The sequence below is a fragment of the Arachis ipaensis genome, chromosome B01, assembly GCF_000816755.2.
Source record: "Arachis ipaensis cultivar K30076 chromosome B01, Araip1.1, whole genome shotgun sequence".
NCBI lineage: Eukaryota > Viridiplantae > Streptophyta > Magnoliopsida > Fabales > Fabaceae > Arachis > Arachis ipaensis.
The window spans coordinates 54,880,571-54,899,660 of record NC_029785.2 but is presented as its reverse complement, the minus strand read 5'-3'; the positions used below and the strand labels follow the sequence as shown (position 1 = coordinate 54,899,660).

Sequence of the window (19,090 nt, the reverse complement as noted above, 5' to 3'; positions counted from 1 at the left end):
TCACGTGCAGAGGCCGTTTGTGGAGTTGAACGCCAGTTTTTATGCTAGTTTGGGCGTTCAACTCCAGCTTTTGATCCTTTTCTGGCGCTGGACGCCAGAATTGGGCAGAGAACTGGCGTTGAACGCCAGTCTACGTCGTCTATCCTTGTGCAAAGTATGGACTATTATATATTGATGGAAAGCCCTGGATGTCTACTTTCCAACGCAATTAGAATCATGCCATTTCGAGTTCTGTAGCTCCAGAAAATCTATTTTGAGTGCAGGGAGGTCAGAACCCAACAGCATCAGCAGTCCTTTTTCAGCCTGAATCAGATTTTTGCTCAGCTCCTTCAATTTCAGCCAGAAAAATACCTGAAATTACAGAAAAACACACAACTCATAGTAAAGTCCAGAAATATAAATTTTTCCTAAAAACTAATGGAAATAGACTAAAAACTAACTAGAACATACTCAAAACTATATGAAATTAACCCCAAAAAGCGTATAAAATATCCGCTCATCATGAGTCCTCCATGAAAGAAGAAGCTAAGGCAGTATCAACTGACTTTAGTCCTCAGGAACAAGTTGCTGAACTCAATCAGCAACTATATTCTATAACAAGGCAGTTAGTAGAATTTAAGGAGATGCTACAAGAAACCAAAAATGCTAACAAGGATATGGAATCACAATTGAATCAAACAAAACAGTAGTTATCAAAATAGATAACAGAAGAGTTCCAAGCAGTTCAATTGAGAAGTGGAAAAACATTGAATACCTCAACTCAAAGCAGAAGAAAGCCAAGAAAAGAACAGCTGACAGAGGACGAGCAACCTGCTACCCAAAATCCCTCTGAGGACAGTAAGAGCCCAGAGAGGAATAACTCTGGCGTTCAAACGCCAGAAAAGGGTGAAAAACTGACGTTAAACGCCCAATCCATGTCCAGTTCTGGCGTTCAAACGCCAAAAAAGGGAGGGAATCTGGCGTTAAATGCCCATCCAGCCCCCAAGCCTGGCGTTCAAACGCCAATGAGGGATCAGACACCTGCAAGTGCTGATGGTAACCCCTCTAAGAAGGCTTCTCCAATCACCTCTGTAGGGAATAAACCTCCAGCAACTAAGGTTGAAGAGTACAAAGCCAAGATGCCTTATCCTCAGAAACTCCGCCAAGCGGAACAGGATAAACAATTTGTCCGTTTTTCAGACTATCTCAGGACTCTTGAAATCAAGATTCCGTTTGCAGAGGCACTTGAGCAAATACCCTCTTATGCTAAGTTCATGAACGAGATCTTAAGTCATAAGAAGGATTGGAGGGAAACTGAAAAAGTATTCCTCATTGAAGAGTGCAGTGCAGTCATTTTAAAGAGCTTATCAGAAAAGCTTAAGGATCTTGGGAGCTTTATGATACCATGCACATTAGAGGGTACTTGTACCAAGACAACTCTATGTGATCTTGGGGCAAGTATCAACCTAATCCCTGCATCCACTATCAGAAAGCTTGGCTTGACTAAAGAGGTCAAACCAACCCGGATCTGTCTTCAACTTGCTGATGGCTCCATTAAATACCCATCAGGCATAATTGAGGATATGATTATCACAGTTGGGCCATTCGCCTTTCCCACTGACTTTGTAGCAGGTCATGAATGTTACTGCTTTTTGGATGGCTATTCAGGTTACAACCAAATTGCAGTAGATCGTCAGGACCGAGAGAAAACAGCATTCACATGTCCTTCTGGAGTATTTGCCTACAGAAGGATGCATTTTGGTCTGTGCAATGCACTTGCAACCTTTCAAAGGTGCATGCTCTCTATCTTCTCTGATATGGTAGAGAAATTTCTTGAAGTCTTCATGGATGACTTCTCAGTATTTGGAGACTCATTCAGCTCCTGCCTTAACCATTTAGCACTTATTCTGAAAAGGTGCCAAGAGACCAACCTAGTTTTAAACTGGGAAAAATGTCACTTTATGGTGACTGAAGGAATTTTCCTTGGACATAAAATTTCAAACAAGGGAATAGAGGTGGATCAAGCTAAAGTAGAGGTGATTGAAAAATTACCACCACCTGCCAATGTTAAGGCAATCAGAAGCTCTCTGGGGCATGCAGGATTCTATAAGAGGTTTATAAAGGATTTTTCAAAAATTGCAAAACACCTGAGCAATCTGCTAGCTGCTGACATGCCATTTGTGTTTGACACAGAGTGTCTGCAGGCGTTCAAAACTCTGAAAGCTAAGCTGGTCACAGCATCAGTTATTTCTGCACCAGACTAGACATTACCATTCGAACTAATGTGTGATGCCAGTGACCATGCCATTGGTGCAGTATTGGGACAGAGGCATAACAAGCTTTTGCACGTCATTTACTATGCCAGCCGTGTTTTAAATGACGCACAGAAGAATTACACAACCAGAGAAAAGGAGCTGCTTGCAGTGGTTTATGCCATTGACAAGTTTAGATCCTATTTAGTAGGATCAAAAGTGATTGTGTACACTGACCATGCTGCTCTTAAATATCTACTCACAAAGCAGGATTCAAAACCCAGGCTCATATGATGGGTGTTGCTTCTGCAAGAGTTTGATATAGAAATAAGAGACAGAAAAGGGACAGGGAACCAAGTGGCTGATCATCTGTCCCGAATAGAACCAGTAGAAGGGGCATCCTCCCCCTCTATTGAGATCTCTGAAACCTTTCCGGATGAGCAACTATTTGCCATTCAGAAAATACCATGGTTTGCAGACATTGCAAACTATAAGGCTGTAAGATTCATACCCAAAGAGTACAGCAGGCAGCAAACAAAGAAATTAATTTCTGATGCAAAGTACTACTTATGGGATGAGCCATATCTCTTTAAGAGATGTGCAGACGGAATAATCCGTAGATGTGTGCCCAAGGAAGAGGCACAGAAGATCTTATGGCATTGCCATGATCACAATATGGAGGCCATTTCGGAGGTGAGCGAACAGCCAAGGTTCTCCAATGTGGCTTCTACTGTCCTACTCTCTATAGAGACTCCTAAGCGGCTAAACCAAGCTGTCCCTAACCATGTGCTTGTGGCGTGAAGGTATCAAGTGAAGAACTTAAGACTGAACGGTTAAAGTCGTAGTCCAAAGAAAAAAGAGTGTGCTTAAGAGCTCTGGACATCTCTAATTGGGGACTCTAGCAAAGCTGACTCACAATCTAAAAAGGTTCACCCAGTTATGTGTTTGTGGCATTTATGTATCCGGTGGTAATACTGGAAATTAAAATGCTTAGGGTCATGGCCAAGACTCATAAAGTAGCTATGTTCAAGAATCAACATACTGAAATAGGAGAATCAATAATACTATATGGATCCTGAGTTCCTATAGATGCTAGTCATTCTGAACTTCAAAGGATAAAATGAGATGGCAAAATTGTTCAGAAGCAAAAAGCTACAAGTCCTGCTCATCTAATTGAAGCTAATCTTCATTGATAAGTTTGGAATTCATTGTATATTTTCTTCTTTTTATCCTATTTTATTTTCAGCTGCTTGGGGACAAGCAACAATTAAAGTTTAGTGTTGTGATAAGCGGATAATTTATATGCTTTTTGGCACTGTTTTTAGGTAGTTTTTAGTATGATTTAGTTAGTTTTTATTATATTTTTATTAGTTTTTATTCAAAAATCACATTTCTGGGCTTTACTATGAGTTTGTGTATTTTTTTGTAATTTCAGGTATTTTCTGGCTGAAATTGAGGGAGCTGAGCAAAAATCTAATTCAGAGGCTGAAAAAGGACTGCAGATGTTGTTGGATTCTGACCTTCCTGCCCTCGAAGTGGATTTTCTAGAGCTATAGAAACCCAATTGGAGAGCTCTCAATTGCGTTGGAAAGTAGACATCCTGGGCTTTCCAGAAATATATAATAGTCCGTACTTTGCCCGAGTTGAGATCACGAAAACTGGCGTTTAACGCTAACTTTCTACCCTATTCTGGCGTTAAACGCCAAAACTGGCATAAAAACTGGAGTTAAACGCCAGAAACAGGAAGCAACCTGGCATTTAACTCCAAGAAAAGTCTCTACACATGGAAGCTTCAATGCTCAGCCCAAGCACACACCAAGTGGGCCCCGAAAGTGGATTTCTGCACTATTTATCTTAGTTTACCCATTTTATGTAAACCTAGGTTATTAGTTTAGTATAAAAACTACTTTTAGAGATTTATTTTGTATCTTCTATGGCATGAGTCTCTAAACTCTATGGTTGGGGGTGAGGAGCTTTGCTGTGTTTTGATGGATTAATGCAATTACTACTATTTCTCATTCAATCATGCTTGTTTCTATTCTACGATATTCATTCGCACTTCAACATGATGAATGTGATGATCCATGACACTCATCACCATTCTCAACCTATGAATGTGTGCCTGACAACCATTTTCGTTCTACCTTAGATTGAATGTATATCTCTTGGGTACCTGGTTCACGAGTTTGTCTGCTTCTCCTGACAACAGAGCATTCAAATCCGTGAGATCAGAGTCTTCGTCGTATAAGCTATAATCAATTGGTAGCATTCCTGAGATCCGAAAAGTCTAAACTTTGTCTGTGGTATTCCGAGTAGGATCCGGGAAGGGATGACTGTGACGAGCTTCAAACTCATGAATGCTGGGCACAGTGAGAGTGTGCAAAAGGATCAATGGATCCTATTCCAACATTAGTGAGAACCGACAGATGATTAGCCATGTACATGGACCCTTTTCACTGAGAGGACGGCTGGTAGCCATTGACAACAGTGATCCACCAACACATAGCTTGCCATGGAAGGAGCTTTGCGTGCGTGGAAAAGAAGACAGTAGGAAAGCAGAGGTTCCAAGGACAGAGCATCTCCAAAACCTCAACCTGTTCTCCATTACTGCATAACAAGTATTTATTTTATGTTCTTTTACTTTTTACAATTAAAACTAAGAATCAATACTGATATCCTGACTAAGAGTTACAAGATAACCATAGCTTGCTTCAAGCCGACAATCTCTGTGGGATCGACCCTTACTCACGTAAGGTATTACTTGGACGACCCAGTGCACTTGCTGGTTAGTTGTGCGGAATTGCAAAAGTGTGATTGTGATTTCGTGCACTAGACAGCTTGGAGATCATGTCATTGAATGCTTAATTCTCACAGGTCACAAAATTGGCGATATTGTGTTGATTCCTCGTGTGAACATGGTTTCTAATAAAGAGACACTTGCCATAAAGTTTATACGGAGACAGTTTTCCGTTATGTTGTCATTTGCAATGATGATAAATAAATCACAAGGTCAGACATTATCTACTGTTGGGGTGTATCTACCAAGACCACTATTCACCCATGGACAACTATATGTATCCCTTTCAAGAATTAACGACCAAACTAGTTTGAGGTTGCTGATCTTAGACAACGATGGGGTGGGGTCCAAAAACACAATAAATGTAGTATAACGTGAGGTATTTGGCAATTTAGGAATATCTGCTACTTAGTGTGGTCTTTGTGAAATGTATGTATCTTTTTACTGGGTATCTTACACCGAGATTAAAAATGGTTTAGCACATTGCGTTCTCCATTCAAAAAATGTCATATTTAACCTAAGATAAAAGCTATCACTACAATTTTTGACTCATAATAGTATTATAAATAAGGATTGCAACATGTAAAAACAACTTGATTTTTTCAGTCCCGTGCTTGGCACGGGTGATAAAACTAATTAATAAATAAATAAATAAAAGAGGGAGGATCGGTGTTGTCATTGAAGTTCTTCTTCAGAGTTGGAGAATTTAGGAGTTTACGGATTATAATTTAGTCTTTAATACTTAAAATTTGTCAAATCTTGACAAAAAAAATTGAAAATTGAACTGGACTAGCCGGTTTAACTAGATTAATCAAAAACTGATCTTCTAACCAGTTCAGTTAAAGTAAAAACCATGTGATAAAATCAATAAAAATCGGTCAAATCAACAGTTAACCGGTGAACCTGACGAACGGATTTTTGCTAGTAAAGAATTTCACAATAAACTCTCGTTGCTAGTATAGTTTCTAAACCAACAAAGAATCTTTTCTTACAAAAACTTGTTTATCACTAAAGAAAACCTAATAAAATTAATAACCGAAGTATTTAAATCTCGGGTCGTCTCTCAAGGAATTGCAGGGAGGTGTAGTTATTATTGGTTATGAGATTGTAACTTTTTGGATTTTTGAATAAGGAACAAGGTAAAATAAATTGCAAGAAAGTAAATTAATAATTAAGAAAACTCTTGGCAAGGTATGAGAATCAGACGTCCTATCCTAGTTATCCTTATCAATTGTGATGAGAATTATTCATTGCTCCTACGTAGTTAACCCTTACTAAATAAAGGAAAGTCAAGTGGACCAATCAATTTGATTCCTCAAGTCCTAGTCAAATCCTAAGGAAAGATTAGCTTTAGAGGGATCCAAATCAACCAAAAAGTTTTAATTATCAGTCAATAAAGGAGTTTGATAACTCAAGCGTCTCCAATTACTCAACCAAAGCTAAGAATGTAAAAAGCTAAATTAAAATCATAAATATGAAATACCTCAAATTGCATTAAATAAGGAAATCAAATCTAACATGGAATTCATAAACCAAATTGGGAAAATAAATAAACTAGAATGATAGAATAAATAAAAGTAGAAGAGAAACTAAATTAAAAGAACATTGAACCTGGAATTGAAAAGAAATAAACTTAAAACTAAGAGAAATCCTAAAACCTAGAGAGAGGAGAGAACCTCTCTCTCTAGAAACTACATCTAAACCTAAATTGTTGTGAATGAATGTTGTCTCAGTTGTCCTTGTGTTCCCCCCATTCTACAGCTCTTATTCTGTGTTTTTCGGGCTTGGAACTGGGCCAAAAGGAGCCCAGAAATCGTCCCCAGCGCCTTCTGCAACTTTCTGCACGTGGCGCATGTCACGCGTATGCGTTGGTCATGCGTGCATGTCATTTGGTGAAATTTCTTGTCACGCGTACGCGTCAGTCATGCGTACGCATCGCTCGTCCTCTGCTCTAGGCACGCGTTCACGTCGCACATGCGTGTGCGTCTCTGCCAGCTTCTCAAAACTTCATTTTTTGCGTTCCTTCCGATTTTGCATGTTTCCTTTTCATCCTCTAAGCCATTCTGCCCTATAAAGCCTGAAAACACTCAACACATGGATCACGGCATCGAATGGTAATAAAGGATAATTAAAATTGACAGTTTAAAGGCCTAGGAAACATGTTTTCAACTATATCACAAAATCAGGAAGGAATTGTAAAACCATGCAAATTATATGAATAAGTGAGCAAAGAATTGATAAAAACCACTCAAATTAGCACAAGCTAAACCATAAAATAGTGGTTTATCAATCTCCCCACACTTAAACATTAGCATGTCCTCATGCTAAGCTCAAGGAGACAAAAGGATGAATAGGGGAAAGTAAGACTCATGAGATGCAACCTATGAATGCAACTATATACTAAGATGATTCGGTCTACTTGGTTAAAAGTAAATAAGTTCTTCAAGACAAAAACAAATCAGATTCCACTAATTTAAATCACACAATAGAAGACAAGTAAACTTGTAAGAAGATAGCTCATGAAAGCAGGGAACATAGAGTCAAGCATTGAACCCTCACTGGAAGTGTGTACGCACTCTAATCACTCAAGTGTATAGGAAAATCCATTCTAGTCTCCTCTATTCATGTGTTCTAAAATTTGTTCTTCATCTAATCAATCAACAAATATTTAGTGCACACATGCAAACATCATGAGGTCTTTTTCAAGGTTGTAATGGGGCTTAGGTAAGGGTGAGGATACATGTATGGCCAAGTGAGCTAAGAATTGAATCCTTGATTAACCTAAGTTCTCACCTAACAAACATACATTCCCTATGCTTCTAAAATCATGCCTAACTACCTATAGTCTCACTTTTTTGTGCTTTTCACCTACTCATGTATTTAAATGTTCTTCTATTTTATCTCACATGCATTGATCTTTTTATTGAAATTAACATTGGGGTGCTTTCATTCCCCTAAATTTGGATATTTTTTCATTTTTTTAAAGCATTACAACATCAATGCATTTGGTTTTCATAATTTCACATGAGTAGTATTCAAATTCTTAATATTCATCAATTAAGCAATGCACATTCTTATTAACCAGAGTTCCCATAGTTTCCCACACTTAATTTGACACACAATCCCTATCTTAAGCTAGCCAAGATTCAATTGGGGTAGTTCATTGTTTTTTCGCTTAAGGCTAGTGATGTGGTAACATAAAGAACAAAAAAGGGATAGAGAAGGCTCAAAGTGGCGAACAAAGGTAATTAGAATGGTAGGCTATTTGGGATAGTGAGCTGATAACAAATGATAGCCTCAATCATACATATACATGAATACATTAAATAATGAACATATAGAACGGAACAAACAATAGATTGCAATCATAGAGGAGAGAAAACACACAAGGAAAAAATAATGGTTAAATCATGTAACCATACAATTAGGCTCAAAATCTTACTGGGTTGTGTGTTCTAGCTCTAAACCATGTTTCAAGTTACAATCTTCATACAAGTTTAACATAGAATTTGAATTTGAATTAGTGAAATTTTCAAAAATAGGGTCTTGAAAAGAAACTTATTATTTTTCAACCGAGTAGAACATACATGCAAACACTTAAAAAAAATAATAACCTATTGGTGTTAAGAAAAAGCAATTACCTCCGGGAGTCAGGTACTGAGCGACCTCCCCACACTTAAAGCTTGGCACCGTCCTTGGTGCCATTAGTCAGGAACAAAGGGGGGCTGGTAACAGCATCTCCATAGTCGGGGTCGTCATGGCTCCCGGTGCTAGTAGGTGAGGTGGAGTCCGGAGTGTTTGGTTCTTCCTCAGGTGGGTGGTTGTTAACAATCAGCTCCTTGAGGTATGTAAATTGGCGCTTGTTACGGTACTCCATTCGCTTTGCTTGCCGGTCTAGCCAGTCCAACCTTTGAAGTATCTGAAGGAGCAGCTGATTTGTTGAAGGTGCTTGTGATGTGGAGAGAGAAGGAATATCTCCGGCTGGGTCTGCAGTTCGGCTGGTAGTGGCTACTGGGGTCTGATGTACTCTCCGTTGGGGACATGCATACTGATCATCCCACGGAATCATGGCCATGGTACTCACAGTAGTGGTTAGTGAACCGCACATTGTCCCTTTCTGATAAGGCGTTCTCGGTTTTATCGACCTTGATGATCCTCTTGACCCGCCTTGTGGATGGCTTGACTAATGTTGAGGATGGTTCCGCAGCCAGTGCTCTTTTCGTTCCACTCCTCGCTGGTGGCTTGTGAGAGGCTTTCTCTGTACCCTTCCTGGTGGCCATCCTGAAAAGGGAGAAAAGAAAGGGGAATGAAATCAAATAGCTAGAACCGGGGGGAGGAAAATACAAGTGATAATCAATACCAAGGTAAGGAAGAATGTCGTAAAACACATGGTCGCGACTCCATGTAATTAGGACATCAATGGAAATATAGCATGATATATTAAGGCAATTAGATGCAAGATGTTTATCAGCATACCGACAAGGGCATGAGTAGCATAGATCAAGCATTAATAGCTCTATTTGATTATCAAATGTAACAAACTAACAACCACGTTTATGTTGACAATTATATTTATTCAATAAAAGATTGCAAGGTTTTTGTGAAAAACAGCCAGTAGTGTAGAAGAATAGAATAATTAAGAGTTCACAATGCCATACGGACTTTTCACAAACACTTGGTATGTATGTAAAACATGTTAGGGAAAGTAAGAACTCCAAACATTCATGTAACCCAAAAATTAATATTAATTGTCAAATCATTCCCTAATATATCCACAACCTCGAGTATAATAATATAAGACCCAAATAAAGCTCCAACACCAACATAAAAAATGCATGAAAAAGGAATGAAAAAGAAACCATAAATAAGTAAGCTAAAAGAAAGATAGAAAAGAAAGAAACATAAATAAATGCAATAATGAAAGAGTAGATGGGAGGAAAAAAAGAACCTTGATAAAGAAGATGAAGAAGGGAAGAAGAAAGTAGTAGAAAGTAAGAAAGAATAAGGAAGAAGAAAGAAAGAAGGAAGAAATAATTAGGATTGAAAAGAATTAGGGTTGGGGGTGAGAAAATTTGAAATCAGGCGCTGAAGTGGAAAAATTGTGCGTCGCATGCGACGCGTACGCGTGCATCACGCGTACGCGTGGATCGTGCTATTTTCAGGCGACGCGTACGTGTCAAGGACACGTACGCGTGATAGAGCCTGTGCTCCCAGCACAGTTCCAGCCCCACACCATCATAACTCTCTAGCCAAACACTATTTATGCCGATTTTTCATGGTCGCGCGTGCGCGTCAGGGACACGTACGCGTGATATGCTGAAATTGCAAGCGACGCGTACGCATGAGGGACGCACATGCGTGGACTTGCTTGTGCGCAATGCACATGTCCAGCACCACTCCAGCCCAACTTTCTGTCCAATTTCTTTATGTCACGCACATATATATGATGCGTACGCGTCACCGACGCTCGCACGTCGTGTGCCTCTCTCTCTCTTTTTTTTTTTATGAAGAATGCAAAATGCAGAATGCAGATGAATATGCAGAATTTATGAATGACTCTAATAAAAATAGAGTAAGATAAAACCAAGAATAAAACAAAATAAAATAAAACTGAGACTGAAAAAGAAATATCATACCATGGTTGGTTGTCTCCCACCTAGCACTTTTAGTTTAAGTCCTTAAGTTGGACGTTTGGTGAGCTCCTTGTCATGGAGGCTTGTGCTTGAACTCATCCAGGAATCCGCACCAATGTTTGCAATTCTAGTAGCCTCTGGGGTCCCAAACTAGGCACATAAAGCCTTCGAGCAAGTTAAAGCAAGTGACATGGCTCCGGTATTGTTGATTGTTAGAATGAATTCTGGGGTCCCAAACCTTGCTTTTGCACCCGTCTTCTTGTTGATCATCATTTTTCCACTTGGGTGGTGGGCAATTGGAATTCTCACTGAGACATCCAAACAACATCCTAGACCCATTCAATTGAGAATTATACCAACCCTTGTACTTCAATTTGGAGCATGCAACCATATTGAACCTTGCATGATAATTCCTACCACTAACCATCTCCCTCTTATTCTTATAGCCACAAACAGCTCTAAGTTGCCCATCCGTCTCAAGAAAAGCATACTCAAGTGGGTTAATTAAGCTTAGAGATGAAAGATTTACCCACTTGAATGAAGGAATGGATGGTGATGGCTTTGGGGGAGAGGTCTCCAACAACTTTGGCAAGGTGATTTCCAGCTCCATTCCCTTGAGCTCTTCCTTGACAACTTCCACCTCTTGATAAGCTTCTGCAACAGTAACCTCTTCCTCTAGTTCAATGGGAGAGAGTTCAATTGTAGGTAGAAACTCATTTACTATTGAACTCATCTCATGATCAACAGCTTCCAAGTCTTCAACCATGATATTCCTTGGAGGTTGTACACTTTCTTCAACATCAAATTCAAACGTCTTGGAAGGAGGCGCTATGACTTGAGTTTCCCATGGAGGTTCTGCATCTCCTAGGTCTTCAACAACCTCTTCTTCTTTGACAGTTTTGGCTTTCTCCACTTTCTCTAGTACAAAATCAGACTCCTTCATCGTGTCTTCTCCTTCATGACAACTTTCCTCAAGGGTCTCTACTACCTTCGCCTTTAGGGCCTCCTCTAGCTTCTTGTGAAGTATGAATTCGCGAAGCCGATCCCTTCTCTCTTGTTTCCGGGTCAGTAGCATCATCGAGATCATGTTGCTCTCGAATTGATGGATATGGGTATTCTTGCACAGAGAGTGGTGGTGCACCAAAGCTTGAGCGTTGAATAGGGGAGGTCGAGGGTTGGTCCCTGCGGGATATAAGATTTTGGAGTTTAGAGGTGAGACCAATGAGAGTAGAGATAGTGTTTTTATCCAATAGAGGTTGGGGTGGATAGGAGGGTTGATTTGTTGGGAGGAAAGGCTCATAATACGGAGGTGGTTCTTCTTGATAAGGATACGGAGGTGGTGTATATTGAGGTGGTGGTTCGAAGTATGGCTTATAAGGCTCTTGGTATGGTGGGTAAGGATTAGGGTCATATGGGGTGTCTGGTGGTAAGCGACTTGTGAGGATGGTGGTTCAAAATTATGTTGAGGAGGGGGTTCATAGGCATATGGTGGGGCTTGTTGGTAACTACAAAGGGGTCCACCATATCCATCATCTTGGTACGCACCCTGGAATGGCTCTTGACCATAGTAATTTGGTGGAGGTTTTGATTGTCACAAAAGGGTCCACCATAACTATTGTCTAGGGATTCATCGTAGAATGGTCGTTGCCCATGGCACCTTGGAGGAGGTTGTTGCCGAAAGGGTTGATCAAATCCTCGTGGCTCCTCCCATCTTTGATTATTCTGACCTTGATGCATGTTCTCATTATAGCGTCCATTCCCTACAACATAATTAGAACCAAACTCATAGGAAAATGGTTGAGAATTCATAGTAGTAAGAGAAATAAAAACTAAAAAAAATTAATAAAAATATACTCCTAAAAATAAAAACACTAACATAGAAACGCAAAGCAAAATTATTTACAATAACCAATAATAAGGCACACGTTTGCAATTCCCCAGCAACAGCGCCATTTTGACGAACGAATTTTTGCTAGTAAAGAATTTCACAATAAACTCTCGTTGCTAGTATAGTTTCTAAACCAACAAAGAATCCTTTTGTACAAAAACTTGTTTGTCACTAAAGCAAACCCAATAAAATTAATAACCGAAGTATTTAAACCTCGGGTCGTCTCTCAAGGAATTGCAGGGAGGTGTAGTTATTATTGGTTATGAGATTGTATCTTTTTGGGTTTTTGAATAAGGAACAAGGTAAAATAAATTGCAAGAAAGTAAATTAACAATTAAGAAAACTCTTGGCAAGGTATGAGAATCAGACGTCCTATCCTAGTTATCCTTATCAATTGTGATGAGAATTGTTCATTGCTCCCACTTAGTTAACCCTTACTAAATAAAGGAAAGTCAAGTGGACCAATCAATTTGATTCCTCAAGTCCTAGTCAACTCCTAAGGAAATATTAGCTTTAGAGGGATCCAAATCAACTAGCAAGTTTCAATTATCAGTCAATAAAGGAGTTTGATAACTCAAGCGTTTCCAATTACTCAACCAAAGCTTAGAATGTAAAAAAGCTAAATTAAAATCATAAATATGAAATACCTCAAATTGCATTAAATAAGGAAATCAAATCTAACATGGAATTCATAAACCAAATTGGGAAAATAAATAAACTAGAATGATAGAATAAATAAAAGTAGAAGAGAAACTAAATTAAAGGAACATTGAACCTGGAATTGAGAAGAAATAAACCTAAAACTAAGAGAAATCCTAAAATCTTGAGAGAGGAGAGAACCTCTCTCTCTAGAAACTACATCTAAACCTAAATTATTGTGAATGAATGTTGTCTCATTTGTCCCTGTGTTCCACCCATTCTACAGCTCTTATTTTGTGTTTTTCGGGCTTGGAACTGGGCCAAAAGGAGCCCAGAAATTGCCCCCAGTGCCTTCTGCAACTTTCTGCACATAGCGCATGTCACGCGTACGTGTAGGTCACGCGTGCGCATTGTTTGGCGAAATTCCTTGTCACACGTTCACGTCGCCCATGCGTGCGCGTCGCTGCCAGCTTCTCAAAACTTTATTTTTCGCGTTCCTTCCGATTTTGCATGTTTCCTTTCCATCCTCTAAGTCATTCCTGCCCTATAAAGCCTGAAAACACTCAACACACGGATCACGACATCGAATGGTAATAAAGGATAATTAAAATTGACAATTTAAAGGCCTAGGAAACATGTTTTCAACTATTTCACAAAATTAGGAAGGAATTGTAAAACCATGCAAATTATATTAATAAGTGAGCAAAGAATGATAAAAAACCACTCAAATTAGTACAAGATAAACAATAAAATAGTGGTTTATCAGATAATCGTCGATCCTCTCTGTCTCTCGCATGTCAAGCCTCTGTCTTCGATCCCTTTGTGCCCGAGCTCACTTTTCTTCCTCCTTCGCGGTCACTTCTCTTCCTCCCTCGCCACCGTAAGCAAAGCTACTTCAATGTATGTTTTCTTGTTTTGTTATTTTACTGATTCTAAGTTGCTGAAATCTGATTTTGAGTTGCTGATTTTTCTGAGTTTGTAAGCCTCCATCCCTACACTGCTTCAGTTTCATTTTTGGGAGTTAATTGCTATTTTTCTGTAATTAAGTATGTTGTTTTTCTGGGGTAATTGTTGTTTTCTGAGTTAATTTTCTTCATTGTTCATTGTTGTTAACAGGGCTAGACTGTTGTTATCTTGTTCTGACTTCTGGGTTAATTATTGTTGACTATTGGTAATGTTCTGAGTTATTTTTGTGCTATTATTCTATTTGAGTTAATTTGTTAGTTGTTGGCTTGTCGCTGAGTAAAATTAGTTAAACTTAAAAACTTGTGCTCTTCAACTGGATCCGGCTTTGATTGATGTTGGAAGAAAGGTTTTCAGTTGAAATCCCAGATGAATAAGCTTGTTTGCTGTGCCACTGTTGCTAAATAATAGCCCGAGCTAAAGCTCATCAGAAAATTGTTGAAAAGCTCTAAAATTTCACTCTGTTATTCTCTTGGAGTTGGGGATGTGGCATTCTAAGTTATATGAATCTGTGTTAAGTTTCATATATGACTTAATGTTAGTTTCTTTAATAGTGTGCCTTATATGGGAATGTTTTAATTGGTTTGAAGAATACCAAATAATTGATTTTAACTAATATTGAATACTTGTGTTAGTTTACTTATGCATATTTTGATTTTATTTTTAGTTATAAATTTTGATGTTTGAAGTTATTTGGAACTTTTAATGGTAAATTATAGATAATTTATTATGTGAAATTGTAAAATTTTGAATTTTATTAGCTTACAATTCATTGAATTTAAATATTTCAAATTATGTATTAAATTTTAATAATTTTATTTTATATTTAATTAAATCGGTTGAACTCTGGTTGAACCCCGATTCAACTATTAAACTATTGAACCAGTCACTCTACCGGTTCATTGACCGGTTTGGTTCTCGCAACCTTGGATAACATTGCTAATAAATAAATAAAAGAAGGAAGTTCTGATTCAAGGGAGGATCAAAAGGGCATTGTCGTTGAAGTTCATCTTCAGAGCTGAGCGAGTGTTGTATCTGGTTGAAGTTTTCTTCAAGCTCAAATAGTGCGTTCCCCACTCTCCTATCTCTTCGTTACCTCAAAAAGCTAACATGCGGTTGCACCCTATATCACCGCTGCTGCACCTCCTAGGTTTGCTTCTCCTTCTCATTGTGCATTTCTCACAGTTTCTCTAAATTATTAACTGACTCTGTATTTTCTCTTTTTGATGTGGCAGTTGTGCCACAAAACTCTACTCAGGGTTGAAACTTCAATCTCCAAGTATCCCTAATTTCCTTGCGTGTAAACTTAATGTCTCCGCTGAGTTCTACGGAAAAGTTCACAAGAGTCTGCATTGCGGGTAACTATCTGACCACATTTGTGATTTTTCCCCCTTCTTTTCTGTTTTTGTTATGGAGAAAGTTTTGTTCTTTAGCTTCTACGGTTTGCCTTATTTTGAATTGGTGCCATTTTTTGGTGTGTGCTTAACTTTGCAAAAATAAGCTTTGGCATGGATGATGATAGTTTTGTATTTGAATTGCTTTTCTTATACCTGTATTCATATGTGCAACTAACATATACTTGGTTATATGCCTAGAATTGTGCGCTTTCAGCTAATACATTCCAAGAAGGAGCGGTCTTTTTGCAAAATTTGAAGATTGAAAGCAATAGTGAATTGTCACTTTATGCTTAAATTTTGTGGTTGGTCTATTATGTTATGTTGCTACTGTATGCTTTGTAGGTACATCCCTTTGATTGCCAAATTTTCCAAAATAATGTGTTCAGTCCACTCTAATGCAATTTTTCTTGTTATAGAAAGCTATGCTGTATCATATCTTTGATATTGTTGTTTGGATTAGCGAGTAATTTTTTACTGTAATTGAGTTTGTCAAGATTACTGTTATATATTATAACAAGGATTATTCTTTTTGTAAGTTCTAATAAATTTGAATTATGAAGAATCTTCTTTAGTCTTTACGGCTTTACATAATAGTTGATAATCTTTGACATAGTGAAAGTGAAGTTAACAAATAAAGCATAGTTTATGTCAGATAAAAATGATATACTTAGTTTTCACTAATGTCAAACACGTCTTTTAATTAAGAGACTGATACAAGGTGTATAAATCTTGCATATTTTCAGGTATGCTAATCACAAACCAGCAAGGGCACAAATTCAAATGAACCTATAGGGACCCTTAGAGTCCCCTATAGGACACCTGGTGAAGGAACTTGGCAATGGGTTGATTTGTGGAATGCGCTGTAAGTCAATAATACATCTTAATATATATCATTAATATTATGTTTTTCTGCATCTAAAAGATGATGGTTAACATTACGTTACATACTCTCATAGAAATAGATTGTTACACATGAACCTCTAGTTTTCTTATGATTTCCATCACTCTTTAAAATATTTCTAAAAGTAAAGGGTTATTGGATGCAGTATCGAGAGCGTGTTCTCTTCATTGGACGAAACATAGATGAAGAATTTAGTAACCAAGTATTGGCAACCATGCTGTATCTTGACAGTATAGATAACGCCAAAAGGATGTATATGTACATCAATGGTCCTGGTGGAGATGTAAGTTTTCTTCTAGTGTTAGATGTTTATTCAATTAAATATTTCTCTTTGTGCCCACCTTTGTGTTGCTTTGTCATGTTTTTAACATGCTTAAGCTTGTTATTTGTGCAGCTTACACCAAGCTTGGCTATCTATGACACTACACAGAGCTTGCAAAGTCCTGTAACCACCCATTGTGTCGGCTATGCCTATAATCTTGCAGCATTTCTTCTTGCAGTCGGAGAAAAGGTATCGAGTTATATTACTATCTGTTAATACAAACTGTGAAAGTTCTCTGTTTGATTCAGAGGTTATAGTGATTTCCAACATCATGTAATCATGAATTACATTGTGTGACTGACGAGATTTATTGTTGCATCTTACAGTTGTTTCTTCACGATTAATATGAATAAAAATTATGCCTGAGATAAGGGGACGGTTGAAATAATTGGAGCATTAATAAATCACTCAGTAGTCAATATAATAAGAAAAAAATGAAGAAATATTTTCTTATGCTGCTTATGTGCTTCCTAGTGCATTCTTGATAGGACGTGTCAATTTATTATTAGTAACATCAATTGTGTTACAATTGTTATAAGGTAAAAGATGGAAAGCTTTGTAGTTTGAATCTAAATAGGGGGCAGTCTACTATATACAGACTTAGGATCACATTGAAAGGCCCGATCTCCCTCCTTCCAGCTCTTTATAAATATACAGTAAAAAAGAAAACAATGGTAATTGATAGGGAGTGGATATTATCACTCCCTAATTGGTAATGTCAATCCTCTACGAATATTATTCCCAAATTACCCTCACAATGAAAAATTTCTCTCATCACTATGGAAAATTAAATAGCGAGGATGGAACATAATTTTGAAAAATCACACAAAAAGGGAGTGGCAGTATCTCTCTCCAAAGTCTCCTAATTTATACTGTGAATTCTATCCTTATTTGCATCTTAAGCTTCCACTTTCTATTCCATTCCATTGTGTTGTCACATTCATGTTGTATTGTTTACTTTTCTGTAATTTGTTGCGATGTGCTTGTATTTGTGTTTGTTGATGTCTAATGGGTTATAAAAATAGTTCCCGACATCTACTAACTTTGTGATGATGGTCTGTTGTATTGTTAAGGGCAACCACTTTGCAACGCCACTTTCCAGAGTTGCTCTGCAATCTCCAGCGGGAGCTGCTCGGGGTCAGGTATGTAGATATCTCTTATGAGATTGAGGTTATTATCACTCCTCAGATGTGTGAATATGATTGCTTTTACTCTTTATGCTAACGCCTTGAAAATTTTGACAGGCTGATGACATCCGCAATGAAGCAAATGAGCTTTTAAGAATCAGAGATTACCTCTTTAACGAGTTGGCTAAGAAAACAGGCTAGCCTGTTGAGAGGGTCAGTTCATTCAACAATGAAATACATGGAGATGAACATGAAAACCTGTTATCTTAAAAACATAATCTTGAAAATAGAAAATACTGAAAGTGGAAATGGAAACCAAATAAACCCTTAAGTTTGTAGTTTGCTTCCATTTTATGATCATTTGTGTCAGTTCCTGGGTGTTTAGATTAAGTTATAAGTGTTTATCATTTGAAACTAATTTTTAATGGCATTCAGATCACCCAAGACCTAGGTAGGATGAAACGCTTCAACACACAGGAGGCTCTTGATTACGGTCTTATTGATCGAATTGTGAGGCCACCGCATTAAGGCTGATGCGCCTAACAAGGAGGCAGGAACAGGCCTTGGTTAAGAACTCACGGTTTGTCACCCAGCCAGAGTACTCATAATATTACAGAACCAGGATTATTTCTCGTGTTTTATTTATCTCCTTAATTATTTTTAGAAATATGTATAATATTTGAATAGTTAGAAATTGTTGGCAAAGATAATTGGTTCTTGTTCAGAAATGGATGAATTCCACTTGTTGAAAGCTGTAAATAATGCAATTGAAGCTTTAAGTTTGTAACTATACCACATCCTTATTTCTTCCCCTTTTACAGTTCTATCATGATCTTATATAAGACTTGCTCCTGCACAAAATGCTAGATATATCATTCCCTGGAAAATTAACCCAAAAAGATTATTAGATATTTTAAGATTTTTTTGCATAGTGGTTAACACAAAAATTAGAGTGAGTTACTGAAGAGAAACAAATTTCTGCTCCTATTGAAATAAGTAGCAATTTCTCTTGTCAAGTCACTAGTACATGGTTTGCATCTATACGTCACATATTAGGAAATAAACAATGGTAGCAGTAATTCAGATAATTGTATACTTTTTCAGGATAATTTACTTGTATAAATCATTTGGGAAGCAAAACAACATGATTTTTCAAAAAGTGATTCCAATACATGTTTGTCCTCCAATCTCT

General features: G+C 37.8%; 1 long non-coding RNA gene and 2 pseudogenes across 1 annotated transcript; all 3 read left to right on the top strand.

Moving 5' to 3' along the window:
* On the top strand, positions 13,978 to 14,404 carry LOC110271192. Its single transcript, XR_002361614.1, has 2 exons — positions 13,978 to 14,068; positions 14,305 to 14,404. It is a non-coding gene; the product is annotated as an uncharacterized LOC110271192 (long non-coding RNA).
* LOC107607020 lies at positions 15,261 to 17,435 on the top strand (annotated as a pseudogene).
* On the top strand, positions 17,824 to 18,685 carry LOC110262414 (annotated as a pseudogene).